We start from the raw sequence: 19,121 nt of genomic DNA, 5'->3' as shown, positions 1-19,121 counted from the left end.
ACGAGGAACTGGTAAATCTGAGGGCCAGCCAGGAAAGTACTGTTGAAATCATGGCGCGACAGCAGCAAGAAATTGAATGGCAGCGCTTGGAGCTGAGTGAAAGGCAGGCGGAGATGGACCGTTGCCAGAGTGAGTCCATGGCAGCCCTCGAGGCAGCCTTGCAATTGGCTAGGAATCAGGCTGCACTTGCCTCGCAGCCTGATCAACCCGCGAATGGGCCACCCCACAGGGGTCCCAATCCTAGCCCGCCTATCCAACCCTCGAGCCCGCAAAGGCCCGAGCAGCCACCGGCGCCTCAGGACGATGTCCCACTAGGAGACCCTAGGCACAACCTCCATCCCAAGCTGGTCGCGGCAATCCCCCGCAGCAGAGACAGAATAGGACCGGGCAGCAGCCTCGCAGTCCTAGAAGCCATAGGGGCGATGAGCCAAACCCTCTGAGCAGAGGACAACATCCTCCTGGAAATAGGAGGAACTCAGAGTGAGGCTCTGCGGTCCGAGGCCCCCCACGGCATGGTAATGCACAGGGACCTAACGACCAACGCAGACCACCCTCTAACGCTCAGGAGGTTCCAGCTCGGGAGGGCAATCGAGGGAACAGTCGATCCCACCATAGCCAATCAAGATTCAGAGATTGCCATGGTTATAATGAGGCCGACTTAGGTAGAGGAAATGCCGGTCGGAGGAATGAAGAAAGAGGTGAAGGCAGGAGCCAGCCACCTCGAGATGACCAACCTGACAGATGGGACGCTGGGGGGCAGCCCAGACAAAATAACGTCTTCGACCAGCTCAGAGCTAGCGAGCAGCAGAGGAGAGATGAAGACTTGAGAGATGTACTCAACGATCACCGCGTGTGGCACGGCGAGTACGTCCCCCCAGCACCAGAGGCCATGACGATTCCTAGCGCTGTGCAGGCCCAGATAGATGCCCTCAACCAGGCAGTGCAGCAGCTGGTCGGGGGAAGAACATCTTACGTCGACCACGATAGGAGGAAAGGCACTCCTTTCGTCCAGAGGATAGCTATGGCAGAAACTCCTAGCAATTTTAAAATGCCTACACTTCCAAACTTTGATGTGTATGGTGACCCGGTATCTCACGTCAACAAGTTTGAGATACAAATGGACATTCAGAAAGTGTTCGAAGACGCTCGGTGTAGGATCTTCCCTGCAACACTTTCTGATGCCGCACAGGAGTGGTTTTTTAAATACCCTCATGTAAGTATAGTTTCCTGGGAAATGTTTGTAAAGGAGTTTTACGGACAGTTCTATGCAGGTCGTGTGCACCCAACTGAGGCAAACCAGCTGGTTGAAGTACGCCAGCAAGATGGAGAACCACTGAAAGACTACGTCCAGTGCTTCATGCGAGCAGCTGCTAGAGCAAAGATAGTGGGAGACGAAGGCAAAATGATGGCCATAACCGCAGGGGTTAAGAGCCGCACACCTCTCTGGGAAAGCCTCCGAAAACATGGGGTTAGAACTACCCAGGAATTCTTGGATCGGGCTGATCGCTACATCAAGCTCGAAGATGCCATCGCCGACAAAGAGAAGCCCCCAAGCAAGGATAAGGGGACTGCCGAGACCGCCAAAGCTGCCAATGGGTCCAAGCCCAATGGAAACGGCAAAGGCAATGGGAACGGCAACGGCAATGGCAAGAATGGGGATAAACGGCCACACCACGAGCCTTCCACCTCTGACAATAAACGAGCCAAGGGTAACCATTATGAACCTCGGTTCACTAACTATACTGCCCTAGTTGAGTCTCGGGGAGAAGTTTATCAGGCCCCGAGTTCCAGCGTGCCTTATAAGAAGCCTGCCCCCATTTGAAAGGATATTTCGAAAAGAGACACTACCAAGTTCTGTCGTTATCATAACGACTACAGACATGATACCAATGAATGCAACCAGCTGAAGGATGAAATCGAGTTCCTTATTAGACAAGGACAATTGACAAGATATATACGGGCCTTAGGAGATTCCCAACGAGAAGCTCCAGGTGGCAATGAGCAAGCGCCCACGCGCCAGCGCTCGCCACCTTTGCAGCCTGACCCCGTGACTGGCACATTGTTAACCATCTGTGGAGGCCCGCACCTCGCGGGAAATAGCGGAAAGGCCATAGAACGATATGCTCGGACTCTACGCCACGACCAGGACATCGAGATGATGACTGTGGATGACCGCGTGCCGAAAAAGGCTCGATCAGAAGAAGGCGAAATAACCTTCTTTGATAGTGATGCCCAACATGTCCGGTTCCCACATTCCGATCTGCTGGTCGTGGATATCCAAATGGCCAACATGATGGTAAAGAGAGTGCTGGTCGATACAGGAAGTTCGGTGAATATCCTGTATAAGTCTTCGCTGGAACGCATGAAGTTGTCCGTTAAGGACCTGGAGCCCTGCAATCAAACGATATACGGCTTCTCTGCTGAAGGACTCGCCCCCGCAGGATCAATCAGACTACCAGTGACAGCAGGTATAGCGCCTGCTACCAGGACATTACTCGCTACTTTTATAGTAGTTGATTGTCCTTCGGCATACAATGCCATCATTGGGAGGCCTATACTGGTTGATCTACGGGCCGTCACCTCTATGTGGCACTTAGCCATGAAATTCCCAACAGACGCAGGGGTAGGACGCATGTTGGGAAACCAGAGGGAGGCCAGGGAGTGCTACAATGCCTCAGTCACGAAGGCGAAAAAGGGAACGTCAAAGAACACTCCCTCAGATAGGTTGCAGATGGCAATTGATACATAAGCCCAATGCGGTGATGAAGTCACCAAATAGGGTGTTGCCCAAAGTGAGGATAGAGATTTAAATCCTCGCTTTGGGGATTTTGAAGAGAACGTTGGACCCGTCGAGGACTTTAAAGAGGTCTAACTTGACGAAAAAGACCCGACCAGAGTCGTGAAGGTCGGGAAAAACCTAGAGCCAACCGCGAAGCTTGCACTGGTGGAATTTTTGCTGAAGAACCAGGAAGTCTTTTCCTGGTCGCACAAAGACATGGCTGGGATAGACCCTGCTGTTATCAGCCATGTCCTGAACATAGACAAGAGTTTTCCACCCGTGCAACAAAAAAGAAGGCTGCTCGATAAAGAACGGTCGAGAGCCTTAAAAGAAGAAGTTGAAAGATTAAAGGAGAATGGGTTCATCAGGGTGGCGTTTTATCCATCGTGGGTCTCTAATCCAGTACTGGTTCCCAAGCCTAACGGCAAATGGCGAACCTGTGTGGATTTTACAGATCTCAATAAAGCTTGCTCGAAGGATTACTTCCCACTCCCAAGGATCGACCAGTTGGTCGATGCTACAGCAGGACACGAGATTCTCTCCTTCATGGATGCATATTCAGGCTACAATCAGATTAGCATGCATCCCCCTGACGAGGATCACACTAGCTTTCGGACCGATACGGGCTTATACTGTTATAAAGTAATGCCCTTCAGACTGAAAAACGCAGGTGCGACTTACCAGCGGTTAGTTAACCACATGTTTAAAGAATTGATCGGAGTAAACATGGAGGTGTACGTGGATGACATGCTGGTAAAGTCAAAAAAGGCGGAAGGACATGTGAAGGATTTGCAAGAGTGTTTCGATGTATTGAACGAGTACCAAATGAAACTAAATCCTCTCAAATGTTCCTTTGGAGTTGGATCAGGGAAGTTTTTTTGGTTTATTGTTAATTCAAGAGGAATCGAAGCCAACCCCGACAAGATAAAAGCCCTGATCGACATGAAATTTCCAGAGAGGATCAAAGATGTACAAAGTTTAACCGGGAGGATTGCAGCCCTAAGTAGATTTATTTCAAAGTCAACGGACAAGTGCGTCCCCTTCTTCAATCTGCTTAGGGGCAATAAGAAGTTTGAATGGACAGGAGACTGCGAGCAAGCTTTTCAGGCCTTGAAGGCCCATATGGCACAGCCTCCCATTTTATCGAAGCCTATCGAAGGAGAAACTTTGTTCATCTACCTGGCGATCACTGAAGTCACTGCTAGTGTGGTACTAGTACGAGAGGAAGAAGTCGTACAAAAAGCGGTTTACTATGTAAGCAAAAGGCTGATCGGATCAGAACTGAGGTATCCTCCCATCGAGAGGTTAGCATACTGTTTGATCTTCGCCTCAAGGAAACTACGTCCTTACTTCCAAGCCCATCCCATTACAGTCTTAACTGACCAGCCCCTTCGGCAAGTCCTCAAAAAATCAGAAGCGGCTGGGCGTTTATTAAAATGGGCAATCGAACTAGGGCAGTTCGACATTACATATTCACCGTGAGTAGCAGTAAAAGGACAATTCTTGGCTGATCTTATTGCAGAGTTCACCGAACTCCCGGACAGCAAGCAGTGCGAACAGCCTAGAGCGCCTGAGCCTCAAGACGAAGCTCCTTCGTGGAAGTTATTCACAGATGGGTCGTCAAATGAATCTCACGCAGGAGTAGGAGTGATCTTGATAATGCCAGAAGGTCATCGATTTCACTGCGCCATTAGGTTCGACTTCACCGCGTCAAATAATGAAGCCGAATACGAAGCACTCCTCACTGGATTGAGAATGGAAAAAGACATGAACATAAAGGCACTGGATATTTACAGTGATTCACAGCTGATAGTGAATCAAGTTCTAGGGGAATATCAAGCGCGAGGCCTAAAAATGGTGGCCTACATGAATAAAACTAAAGACCTGTTAGCCCAGTTCACGATGCTTTTAGCACTCGAGTGGGCTATTTATTGTACCTTCACTGTCAGGAATTGTGGGATGTGGATTTTTTTGGGATATTAAATGTGAGTCATTGGAAGAGAAAGGCATGGATCGCGGATTGATGAATCAATGTTTTAGCACTTGATTGGGCTTGTTAATGTACCTTCGCTATCCGAAACCATCGGATGCATTTTTCCTGGGGGTACTCAATGCGAACCGTTGGATTGGAAAGGTGTGGATGGCAGATTTCTCTCCTATAAATACGCCAGTGGGCTCCTTTAATGCCCTACTACCCTAGAGCCATTACCATGTGATTTTAAAATGTGCCATTAGCTCGCTAATCGAGGTATTACATTGAAAAGTGTGATTAAATCAAGATAAAGACTCATTAAATGAAAATTAAGTATAAAAGGTCTGGACATTCATTAAAACTATAAAAGTGTCACACTGGGATCCCAAAAAATTGTTTCAAAATATATTTACAACTCAAAAGTTAGGGTAAAGTGGACCTAAGAGACAAAATCAAATGTTTGTACAGTGTTTCTCAAAACTATCCCAGTCGTGGTGGCCAGGTAGGCCAAACATGTACGCACCACTCCATGCCCTCCAACTCATGCTTGGCCGGCCTTTTCCTTCCCTTACCTGCACCATAGAACACCCGTGAGCCAAGGCCCAACAAGAAAACTCCACACACATAACATATATAACAATTCATTCTAGTAAATGCATAATTTTAAACAGATAGCCCCAACTATTCACATAGCGGCATATGCCGTCCTGGGTGCATTACCAGGCACCGGGTTCACAGTCCTGATCGAACAGGTGAGTACAACACCCTAGATGGCCATGCGATGGTGGCCTGCATTCAACATGCTTGTTGTCGTTTGGCCTGCATTCAACATTCTTGTCGTCATTCCAGGCCATTGCCAATCATTCATAATCACACAAACATGACATAACAATTATAAATACTCATACATAGCATTAAACAAAGATAATCAGGCCATACCCTGCTCTACCGGCACAAAAAATTTTCTTACCTGTGTCCCGAGTTGACCGTATAGTACGATCCCAAGCACGATCCCTTAAACCTGAGCCTTAGTTGTAAAACCTAGTCACAGCACAATTATAATAAATATCCATCAAGCCCTAAGTCAATTAAAAACTTCATACTAATATACTGGCCTTTGGGACTTTGAATCGTACTAAACCGGGTAGTAGAATCCTTTCCAAGACCTTAAATTTGAGTTCTTGAGCTTAAAGCCCTTTTTGGCAATTTACCCTAATTCGAGCCATGTAGAGTCCAAGAACTTTACTTAGCTAGTTAGATAGTAGTATTATAGTAATAATAGTATTATCTTTATGACTGTGGATTTTTGGTTCAGACCGGGATTTATTTGGACACTCATTGTAGTACTTGTAGATTTTCTAAGTTTAACCTATAGTTTAAGAATATTAATTTTAACCTAAGGTTTGATTAATATGACTGATATTGAGGATAATATTTATTATACTATAAGGTTTAGATAAGAACCAATAGGATTATAGCACATGTTATGTATGGGTTCATTTATGATTAAGTATTTTGAGGATTAAATTTATTAAGGTTAAAATTTGAATACTCTAAGGTCAGTCAGCAGCTTTGAAAATGTTAAAAGGCTTAGTCAATGCTGTTTACTCAATTCAAATTAAGCTAAAAATGTGTAATTTCGTGTTTAAATAATCAGCGTATGTCGATATATCGCAGCTATAGGGGGCGATATATCGCAGCACGAAGATACGAAAAACCCGAAACGATGCACGATTGCCTCAGGCATACTAGCCCAGGCGATATATCGCCCCTCTCAGCATATTTTGAAAGTTTTTGAAATCATTTTCCATTCAACCCTTCAACCTCTTGATAAGTCCAACATCTTTTTGAACGAGTCTTCAGCCTCTGCTGAACGATAATTCAAATTATTTTCACTTAAAAAGCCATTATTTTTATTCAAGTTAAATGAAGATCTCTTCATTCCTAAACTCTATAAATAGGACCTAGTACCCAGCCATTATTCATCTTTTACTCTAAGTTCAGAGGCTGCAAGTTGCTAGGTGAGTGTGAGAGTGTAAACACTTGGGTTGGGAATCATAAGCTTGAGCATCATAAGCTTATCAAACACTTGGGAAGTAAGGTTTTATAGCATTTCGGTTCAAGGTTTAGATTGGTCTTACAAGTCTTCAAGATATTTCCACACTCTAGTTCAATTGGTATTATTTTATTTAAGTTCTCATAGTCTTCTACTCAGCCTTCTAACCTTATTCTTTATTTTGGTTAGGAAATCTAAGAACTTGCACATAAGTTTTTGGGTAAGTATATTCTCAATGGTTTAGTCCTTCCATTTTTTTCATCCCTTTTCTTCAATTTACTCACCCTGTTTTAAATGGTTTTTAGGAGTGTTCCAAAGTCCCAACTCTGTCCTCACATCCCGGTATTTTTGGTAAGGAAAATAGGATAAAATTTATATGTTATATGCTTTTTATATGTTATCTTATGTTTTTATGTTATGAAATATGTTATGTTATGTTATGTATGTTTGTAAGCTTGGGCATATGACCCATATGACTAACAAGCCCCAAATGGATTATGGGCATATGGCCTGCTTAGCTAGTAGGACCCCACTAATCTAATGGGCATATGACTTGTTTAGTCTATGGGACCCCAAGTAATAATGGCCATTATAGTATGTGTATGATATAAGTGTTATGTTATGTTTTTATGTTTCTTATGAAATTTATGTATATGAACTATGTGTTAGATTTTCCTTGGTGGGCATTAGGCTCATTCCTTTTTGTTTATATGTGCAGGAAAATAGTCTTAGTGGCGGGAAAGGTTCTTGGAAGCTTGGAGAATGTGTATTGAGGTCGAATGGATTCAAGAGCCGAGCATTACGATTCGAGGATGTAGTTTTGTTTTTATGGTTTTTACATGTATTTTTCCGCACTTGTTATGTAATCCCTTTTTATTTTAAATTATGTTTTGTTTTGTTTTTAAAACAATGGGATCCCATATCCTAACCTAAATTTTATGTAAGTTTAACTCTTATTTTTACAAGTTTCTTAATAAAGTTATGGTATTTTCACTTGTAAGTTTTATTAAGGATTAGTATGTATAGTTTTCGTTAATGGTCCAAAAGTGTAGAGTAGTTGGGTCATTACAAGCCGCGACCCAACCTCCTAGACTGCAGCGCGCTACAAGTCAGAGAGCTCCAAGGTTCTCACCTGGGGGACACAGGCTGTGGTGCGTCTCAACCTGCGCCGCGATGCCAGAACAGTTTCAGAGGCTTCCTAAGCCTTCTGGGTTCATGCAAGCCGCGACTTGAGCTCCGAAACCCAGAAATCCCCTTGTGTTTTCTTGAGCCAGCTTCACCAATTTACACCTAAATAAATCTTTGAACCCATAATTTAGTCTAGAATTCATATCAAGGAAACATCATCAATATAAATACCCCAAAAACTATCCCATAATCTCACCAAAATCCACAAACCAGCCTAAGGTCTAAACCTAAACAATACCTCAAAATCATAGCATAAAAATTCAACAAAACAGCATAAAATCCTTACCTCAAATGAGAATCTGACCCTGAGCTAATCACCAAACACTTCAGTCTTCAAGTGTAGCGTCTCATAATTTTACTTAGCTAGATAGTTGTAGTAGTATCTTAGTATTTTAGTTTTCGTGGTTATTGGTTCAAGCTGGGATTTAGTTAGAAACTCATAGAAATAGTTATGGATTTTATAAGTTTAACCTATGTTTTAAAAATATTAATTATAACACAAGGTTTGATTAATAGATCTAATTCTTGAAATATTATTATTTATAACCTAATGTTTAGATAGAATAATTAAGAACGTGACACTTGTCACATGTATGATTATTAAGGATTTAAGCATTTTGGATGAGTAAGTTAATAAATGATAGATATAGAAGGTCTAGAACCTACCCTCATCTGTCAGGATCACATTTTACTTAGTCAAAGTAGTTTAAAAAAATTTAAGTGTGCTGAAAGTGTGCAAAAACGTGTTTAAAATATGAGCGTATGCTGATATATCGCAGCTATAGGGGCCGATATATCGCCTATGTTGATACGGAAAAAATGTTGACTTCGCACGAATGAAACCACGGACCCTCAGGATTATGGTGTAGGAGATATATCGCCTATAGGAGCTCTAGTAGCCATTTTTGATTCTTCATGGAATCCGAAACTACAAACAGCCCTCAACAACTTTGACTCATTCCTGAACGTTTTTGACCGAGATTTGGGCATCTGTTGAACGAAAATTTTTATTTTTAATAATTTATTTATTCATTGAAATGGGATTTAGTTTCACTCCTTGAACTCTGTAAATAGGACCCTTCACTCAGCCATTTTATTCATCATTCAAGCACATTTCAGAGCCTCCAAGCTGCTAAGATTATTCTAGAAAGAAAACACTAAGGTTTTGGGGTTAAAATCTTTCCAATCAAAGGTTTTGTAAATTCTTGGGAAGTAAGATAGAGTGAGTTTTCGGTATGGAGGTGTAGATCAAACTTATAATATATCCAAGGTATTCTTTATTCTTAGGTTTAGTTCATTATAGTTATTCTTATTCTTTTTTTTTTTTAAATCCTAACTCGTTATAATGACTTTTGGTTAGGTGTTCAATTTCTTTGAAACTTAAGGTTTTTGGTAAGTCTTTTTTTGATTGTTTAGATCTTTTCTTCATCTTCTTTTCTCTAGAGGACTTATGCTTTCTTTATGTTTGGTTTTATTAGTTTCCAATCCCGCTCTTGTCTCCAATATCCCAATTTTGGTAAGGAAAATTAGATAATTTAGTTTATGATCTAGGATATGTTTTTGTATGTCCTAACATTTCAGGTACAAGAAAGGGGTATACAAGAAATGGGTAAGTGTGTCTGGACCTAACGTGTCAAATGATGTATGACAGACTTATGTCCGGTAGGCTCGGTTGCCAAAACTGTATGCCGGACCTAAGTTGCTGTCCAGTGTATGACGAAATATTATCCGGGGCTTAATTACCACCCCTGTATAAGCACTTATCTTTTTATTATATCTAACTTGTTATTATGACCTATAGTTATGATTACGATCTATGACCTATGATTTATGACTATGATTATGACTTAGATTTTGATTTATGATTATGACATAGGTTGTGATATGACCTATGGTTTTGTGATGTGATATGATTAGTATAAATAGGTTTTTGTTATCACTCTTGTGTACTTTAGGATATGTTGATTAAATGATTATATGACTAACTCTTGTTTGTATTTTCCTTACTGGGCTTAGAAGCTCACCCCTTATGATGTTGTTGTACAAAAAATTGATGAATGAAAGGCCGGTGGCGTGGGACCTAGGAGCTTCGTGATGTACTCGTGGGGACCATATAGTCGAGGAAGATCAAGCGGGCCTATTTATTTATTTTTATTAGAGAATATTTTCTTTTAAAGTTTTTTTTAAATGTTGCTCATTTTAATATGTTAAAGACAGTCATTTTATTTTTGTAAAACCATGGATCCATTTATTTTATTTTATGTTTTATTCAATAAAAGAGCAATGTTTATGATTATGATTCAATGCTGTGTTCTCGATAATTTATGAGAAATTAGGGCGTTACATCAAGTTCCTCAAATCGTCAGCCAATTTTCCCAAGAATTTCACCAAAATTTCCAAGTACACCAAAGGAGAGAGAGAGAGAGAGAGAGAGAAACGAGTAGAGGGAGAGAGAAAGGTTTGAGAGTGTCATATTTTCTGATTAGTTCTAGAGTCTTAATGTACATGTAACGCCCTACTTCCTTAGAGCCGTTACTAAGTGAGTTTTTAAGACAAAACAGTGTGCAATGAACTCGCTAACCGATGTTTTGAAACAAAAGTGTGACTAATTAAAAGTTAAGGCTGTAATCTTTGAAAATGCATCGTTTCATTAAAACTTCTATTATTAAACATTTGGGATCCCAAAATAAGGTTTGAAAACTAATTACATCTTGAAATAAGGTTACAGTTGAGAAATCATAAAATCATAGATTATTACAGCCATTTTCGAATAAACCCCCAACCAAAGCAGTCGGACAGGCCAAACATGTACGCGTCGCTTCACGCTCTCCATACTCATGGTTGGTTGACTCAGTCATTGCCCTTACCTGCAACACAAAGCACCCGTGAGCCGAAGCCCAGCAAGAAAACTCATGCAGAACATAACATATGCAATTTATACAGTTTATCATAATAGATAATCCACATATAAACAAGTCAACCATTAGACTAAGCAAACATGGCCATGCCGCCCCCGAAGCCTTACCGAAGCCTGGGGTCTCGGTCTTCACCGTAGGGATACCACCCGTATCCCCTGGGTCCAACCCTGACCATAGCATCCCATGTGCTAGGTGTTACTTCCGGCCTCGCTGCCGTTCTCGGCCTTGCCGCCCTCGGCCATAGCCGTTCAATTCACTATAATCATATATAGCATAAATCAAACAACATTCAAACAAATATCAATTCATTTAAATCTGCACCCTAACATGTAATGCAATATAGGGCCGTGCCCTGCAATCATCTCATCATGCAACATGCAATATAGGGTCGTGCCCCGCAATCACACTATGGGCCCATGCCCCATCCTACGGGTGTTATAGTTCTCTTACCTGTATTCCGAGCCTCCTGATGCACTCACGCCGCGAGCACGGTCCTCTAGCACGAGCCTCTCCAATATCCTAGTCACAACACACAAGAATCTTCCTTAAATACTAATCAATTCATAACCACTTCCCGGGACCAATCCCGCACTCTCGGGACCTCTAATTCCCTAAAACAATACACCGGAACCATCCCCCGAGTCCCCGGGCAAAAGCCCTAAAAACCAAAATTTTGCCTGCCAAAATGGCCTAGGGCCGCGGCACTCCCCTCAAGGGCCGCGGCGCCCACCGACCTACCCCTCTCCTGATGCAACCTCGCGCCGCGGCGCCCAAGAACAGAGCCGCGACGCTCATACGCGAACCCAGAATTCTGGGTTTTCCCATGCGTTTTTCCCGAGCCTCAACCTCTCCAAATCACCCCAAACAAATACCTCAACCCCAAAATCAAATCAAAACCTCATATAAACCATCTAACAACCCATAAACACTAGATTCAAGCTCAAAACACAAACATACCCAACAATCCACCCTTAGATTGCAAAAATCAGCAACTTCAAACTAAAACTTTAAAAACTTAACTCAAGCTTCAAATTTCTCAAATCAAAACATAAATCAAACTTAAATATGCATAAGTTCCTTACCTTAAGTAGAGAATTCACCCAAAAGCCTCCTTGATCTCCTCCTAAACTCCCACTTCAGCCCATTTTTCTCTTCTTCTTCTTCTTCTCATTGCGCTAACTTTCTTTCTCTTTATTTTTAACAAAACCATCAAATAATTCAAATGCCCAAACTGTGTACCCTATAATCCCAGCTGAAACTTGTCTAAACCCCTTGCCAAATGACCATGCTACCCCTCCAAATGATCCTTTCCCAACTAAGCCCTCAAGGGTACTCTAGTCCTTTCACTAATATTTCATTTCTACCATTTTCTATCTAGAACTTGTTACTCTCAGTAGTAACTAATGGTTACCCAGGTTACTAAATCTCCAATAACCATTACCCGCTAAATCTCAACTTAACCATAAAATTCCCAAGGTACCCCTAGGCTCCTCCCGAGCCGGGTATAGAAATCCCGTTGTGACTCTTAAGTTAACTAGCTCTCTAGGACCGTCTCGGCACATGCATCACAATAATAACACCACACTCACATGGTACAATTCACAGAATACAATTATCACATATATGCCCTCAGCGGGCTAAAATTACAATTATGCCCTTCTAACACGATCCGGGCCTACATGCATACTATTATACATAGTCATGCATCTCAGATAAACAAATAGTCAAATAATCATGCTTTAAATCATAATCATGCATTTAACTCATCAAATCACACATAAATCCTATCATGCCCTCCTGGCACGCTAATCAAGGCCCTTTAGCCTTATTAGCGATTTTGGGTCGTTACAGTACAAGTCCAAGTCTATCCTGTGAAAATGACCAAATTTCCTCTAAGTTAACTCTATCCCGTTAATACCACCACGGGTAAATTCATCATTTGCTACGTTTCCGCTACTTCCTCGAGTATTCCTATAAATCCCCAATCGTTCTCGGCATACCCAAATAATCGCTAAATTGCTACCCGTTACCCAGTAATCCCCGAATATGTACTACATTCCTGAAATACTCCTAGGCTCACCCTAAGTTGGATATATGACCCCGTTGTGTCTATTTGGCTAATCCGCTCCTGTTGATGGTGAGAACTCATCAACGAAGTTAAATTAGAAAAATCAAAGTATAAAGATTACCGATGAAGAACTTCAAAAATCTGAACAGAAACTTAGAGAGTAGTTGCAGAAAGAAAATGGTGAAAATAGCTTGTATTTCTTATGGTATGATGCTACAATGTTTTTTCCAACCCCCTTCCATGTGGAAAAGGGGTTCCTTTTATAGTGGTCTCTACTGGCCCCTGATACATTGTGGTCTAGGGGACCAGATGGTACATAAGTACACTATCAGGAGAGTGGTCTCAGGGGTAGTGGTGTTGGCTCCAGTACGTGGTCAGATACCATGAGGATGTCTCCACCACTTGTTTCATACGAGTGCCAGAGGAGTGGTACCAGGCGTAGAGGTGTTGGTGGTGTCGACTTTGACATCTCGTTAGAAGCATACATGCCATGTCCCCTCTCCCAGTGCTCCCACTACTTGTCTGGCATGAGTATTTGGATTAGACATACGGGGTCTTACAGGTCATACACCGTATGAGCTCCGCACTTGTACAATCTTTTCGAATTATACTTGTTCTTTTACCTCTAAACGTTGGAGTTTCGGCAAGTCCCCATAGGATACATCGCCTTGAGGTGCCAGGCACGAGGCCACCTGGGATGCCTTGGGTCATTGGTGTGTGGCACTTGTTGGCGGAGGTGAGCCATCTTTTCGCGAAGCCCATGGCGCGGGGCCTTGGGTGTGCGACCGAGGCAAGGGTGAGACACTGTCTCGCGAAGCCCATGGCGCGGGGCCTTCGGTGCGCGGCCAAGGCAAGGGAGAGACACCGTCTCACGAAGCCCATGGTGCGGGGCCTTGGGCGCGCGGCTGAGGCGACGGCGAGACATCGTCTCGCAAAGCCCATGGCGCGGGGCCTTGGGTGCGCAACTGAGGCGAGGTGAGGCGCAAGACGCTTCTAGGCGCGAGGTGCCTCCTTGCGTGGGGCTCTTCCTAGCGCAAGACGCCGCCTGGCGCGAGACGCTTGTGGGCATGGAGCATGGCGAGGTGAGGTGAGAGCATAACTGCCTCGCGGAGATGTGGGGGTGACGACCTTGTGTAGGTGTCTGAGGGGCTTGAGCGGCACACCTCCTAGACTCGTGAGGCGCAAGACGGGGGGCCCTGGGTAGCATACTTGCTGGGGCTACGTTTGTCAAGATTTCCCAATACACTTCTAGGGACATTGTAACGACCCAAATTTGCTAATCGGGCTTAGGGCCTTGATTAGTGTGCCTGGAGGGCAATAAATGATTTATTATGCTTTAATGTTAATGGGTGAATTAATGTGGATATATGATAGTGATGCATGTTTAATGAGTTAAATGTGCATGTGGGCCCCGTTTGGATATTAGGGGCATGAATGTGATATATGTTATATATATGTGAAATGTCTGTGCAGCACGATTCGAGACAGTCCTGGGGAGCGGTTAGCTAGAGAGTCACAACGGGGTTGAGATTTCGACTCGAGGCGAGTGGAGGGGTAATTTGGGTACTAGGTGTGTTATGAGATTTTTGGGGCATGAAAATAAATATTTGGAGATATATTTGAGGATAGATTGTCTAGGCAGGAATATTGGGGAAATTTACCATTTTTCCCTAAGGGATGTTTTGGTACCCCGAGCCTTGAGGTAACCCTTTAGACTTAAGTCAAATAAAACAAAAGAGGAATTAATTAGAACCTTGGGGAAACCGACTTATACATTCTCCCTTGGCTGAGATAGCTTTCTTCTTCTTCACTCTCTCACTCACTAAGGCAAACCCAAGGGGAAACTTAAGGAAAACTAATCTAAAGCTAAGGGATTTCAGCTGGGGAAATTTAAGGGAACTTGAAGCTTGAAGATTGAAGCATAGGGGGAACTGGTTCTAAGGCTCAATTCAGCAAGAGGTAAGCTTTGATTATGGTGGATAGGTCTAAAGTTGCAGCTAGTTATTAGAATATGCATGCTAGCAAGTTTGATTTGTTCTTGTGTGGTCTAGTTGAGTTTTGGGGTGGTTCTAATGGGTTTTGATGTTGTTACTGAGTTATTTTTGAGCTGGAGTATATGTGTTTAATATCTGGGTTAGATAGGTGAGTTTTGATGAGGAATGGCTTGAAGAAAAGGTAGGAAATTGATGAAGAATTCTGGGTTCTGTGAGGAGGGCCGTGGCCCTAGGATGGGCACGCCGCGGCCTGTGTGCGCGTGCAGCCGAGGATGGCCTAGAGTTCATGCGTGCCGCGGCGCTTGGTGCGCGTGCTGCGGCCCGTGTGTGTGGCTGGGGGTGCTAGCCGCGGCTCTTGAGGGTGGGATCGCGACCCTTTGCGCCACTTTGAGTTTTTAAGGGTATTTTAGCCTTGTGAACTCAAGGGGTGAGGCTCGGGATGGATTATATCACCCGGATTGATAGAATTCAAGGACCCGGAGGTTAGGGTTATGGCTCTAAGCTTTGAATTTGATGGATGGACATTGTTAATGTGTTGTGACTAGGGTCTCGGCGAGGCTCATGTTGGAGGACTGTGCTCGGGGCATCGGTGCTCAGAAAGCTCAGAACTCAGGTAAGAGAACCCTTGTTCCCATAGAGCTTGTGTGCAGGGTTGAGCCTAATATGGACTGATATGCAGGGCTGAGCCCAGTGTGTTTGAATGGATTGATATGCAGGGCCGAGCCCAATATGTTAGAATTGCGGGGCGTAGCCCTTTATCTGATTATGCTAGAATTCTATACTTCCTTGTTATGCTATGTACATTATGATGTGAATGGTCGGCTCGAGCTGGGAACGGTGTAGACCAAGAACGGCGAAAGGCCGGGAACGGCGAAAGGCCAGGAACGACAATGGGCATGTTGGGTGCAAGGCCGAGAACGACAAACGGCCGGGAGCAGCGCTGAGGACGTGGAGTGCGAGTTGCCAGGGCGAGTCCCCAGAAGGATACCTGAGATATCCTCACGGCATGGTCTGCGAACCCAGGGCTTGGTAAATGCCTAGGATGGCTAGGCCGTATGTGTTTAGCCATTGGTGGCATGTTTATATGTTTGATACATGTGTTGCATATGTTATCTGCTTGTGGGTTCTCTTGCTGGGCTTCGGCTCACAGATGCTCTGTGGTGCAGGTAAAGGGTACAAAGGAGATCAGCCAACCATGAGTACAGCAGGCGTGAGGCGGCGTGTACATGTTTGGCCAGCCTGGCCGCCACGGCTAGAGGATTTTGGGAGATGCTTGTAAATAAACTCTGATTTTGTCGTCTAGTCGACTTGGTTTAATTAATATGTTGTAAACATTTCTAAATTGTATTTTGGGATCCCAAGTGTAAACCTTTTATGATTTTCTATGGAGATTACTATTTCCAAGGTTTTTCCTCTGTTTATAACTTAATTACATTGTTTGATCTAAAACCTCGATTAGCGAGATGAAAGCACGTTTTCAAACTCACTTAGTAACGGCTCTAAGGAAGTAAGGCATTACAACTTGGTATCAGAGCGAGCCAAGGTTATTGGTTCTGGAGATTGACCGAACATGTACACACGCAGTCAGTGACAGGCTTAACTCAGGATTAGTTGGTAAGATTGGTTAATATGTCTGAATATGTATTTGAATGCCCTGTTTGCCTGCTTATCTTATATATAGAGCATGATGAATGAGTTAGCATATGCATGAGATACTGATAAGGCCTGGCCCTTGACTATTGCATGATGAGATTAGAGTGTGCTGAATGGCATTGCTATTGCATGTGGATGAATATAGGGATAATGGTTTTCATACTGAGTGTGTGTGGTTAACTGCCTAAGTTGAATCCATATGTAATGTCTGTTTAGTGGCCTGTAGGGGGGGCATAATGGAACATGAGTATACTTAGTTGTGGTATGATTGTATAGCCAAATGTTTGGTATTGTTGATTTGGTTTAATATGCTTTATGTGTGTATGAATATTGTGATTTTTGGACCTGGATGTGGTTTGGTTCGGAGTGTGAACCTCAAGGTAGAGAAGTTTAGTCAGCAGTGGCGGATGAACTCAGAGTATTTACATCCGGGACAGTTAAGTAGACCTGGCATCGTAATACATGAAAGTTGTAGATGATAATTGGGGTTGGAATCTCCATCTACCCTGAAAGTCCGGAAATGTCCGCTAGCATATGAGTAAATGGTATTGGTACAGTATAAGGATACAGACAGATAAAGAATAGTAACTGGAAGGCTTAAGAAGTGTTAACCTCTGGTTGGAGAGGAAAGTTTGGGTAGCCTAGGAATTGTTTAGTGAATGGACAAAGCTAACTTCATTCTTGGTTATATGGAGGTGAAAGGTCATAACTAAAGGATTGTGCTAAGTATTTGTGACAGGAGGACACTAGGAGGTGGTGTTCAGGTTGAGATATTGGCATGATGGGTTAGAAAGAACTCAAATGGGGATTCGATAAAAGAAGTTATAGGAACGAGGAGATTAATAAATCTATGAGCTTGATTTGAAATGATAAGACAATGACAACCTGTGTTAGTGAGTGTTAGGAGTTGGATACCTCACTTTGGAAATTTATGCAAGTGGTGGTGGTTGGAAATAGTGACCCATGTAAGGATTAAATTCTGGAATGGTTCTGGGTGATAGGGCCTCTCCAGTGTACTAGATCTTCGGTGATATTTGAGTAGCAGAGAGAGCTATGTTGTTTGAGATTTGTGGAATGAGGTAAAGAGCATGGGTGCTACAGGGTAAGGGATGTGAAAGACAGTGCTTCTATTGGTAGAACTCAATAAGGACAAATTCTCAGTTTTTGAGGTAGAAGGACCCAAGGCAGTGCTAGGGTACCTGATTTTTGATTGGGAAGGAGCATGACTGGAAAGATAGGTATCAAGATGGTGGAAGGAACCAGGGAGGTTATCTGGTATGCACCTGAGGGAGAGGATGCCACCTGAGAGGATGTCGGGTGAGGGCACAACTTCTGAATGAGATAATTCAGTATGTTAGGATGGATTTTCCATAGTGAGGAAACGAGAGACTAGAATGCCTCGTTACACTCGAAGTTCAAGGCTGATTCCTCGAAGATGAGTATTTAACTGGATGTTGTATGTTTTAGTCATATAACGAGCTGGAGGAACTCAGTGTTGAGAATGTTCTGAGAGGGGGTTATACATAGAGAGTTTGCCTCAGGGGTGCTATGTGAGAATCTGAGGATAAGAGCATTTGTTGAGGGAGAAAAAGGAAACTTCTGGCAGATGAATTGGGATACAAGTAATTAAGAAGTTCATAGTGAGAACAATAGAGTTCGTCTTATGGAAGTCTCAACATGAGGCAGAGTGAAAGTGGATCTGTTAAAAGACGATCATGGATTATAAGGGATATCATTTCGAGTATTTTAATTAGACTGAATGGAAACTGAGCTAACTAGTGGGAAACTTGTATAGGCATATAAGGAACGATTGGGGTTATTACAAAGTCGGGCTACAGGTAGATTTGGTATTGGGAATGTTGTGGAAGACGGCATTGGCTGACAGAAAGAATTACCTAAAGCAATTAAAGAAATTTGATCTTGGGTTAGTCAGAGCATTATATGGCGAGGATTGTTGGCATCAATGGTTAAGAATGAAAAGTTTGATATTGGGTACAAGATGGGACAATGTCTCCAGGAGTTGATCTACGACCTCGTTATTACCAGCTGGAAATCAAGGAAAGAGACATTTCAGGAGTTTTTATTTTGTACTGAGTAAGGTGTGAGAAGTTGGTAACAAAGATTCTAGAATGGTTCAAGCTACAGCAGCACAGGTAAGTTCTTAAGTAGAGAATATCATAATGTTATGAGCAAGTCTCCTTTAGGTTCACGAGCAGTATATGTGGACTACTCCCAGACGGAAATAGGGAGCGAATGCCTATTATGCTAAAGACGTTAGTACCAAGGAAGCAGGGTCACAGGTAAGGTTCTATGAAGTGTTAGTTTGGGTTTCATTGGGAGTACTCAGAGTAGAGCTACAAGAAGAAAGGACAGGTATGATAAGATTTGATCTGAAGTCACGAAGAAGTTAATGAAGAACATCTGAAGAACAGAAAGCATAACAAGGCTGGCAAGCGCGTCATCTATCGCATAGGTATCTTCGCAGACAACTAC

Source organism: Humulus lupulus, chromosome 9, assembly GCF_963169125.1.
Source record: "Humulus lupulus chromosome 9, drHumLupu1.1, whole genome shotgun sequence".
NCBI lineage: Eukaryota > Viridiplantae > Streptophyta > Magnoliopsida > Rosales > Cannabaceae > Humulus > Humulus lupulus.
This window is presented reverse-complemented; position numbering follows the sequence as displayed.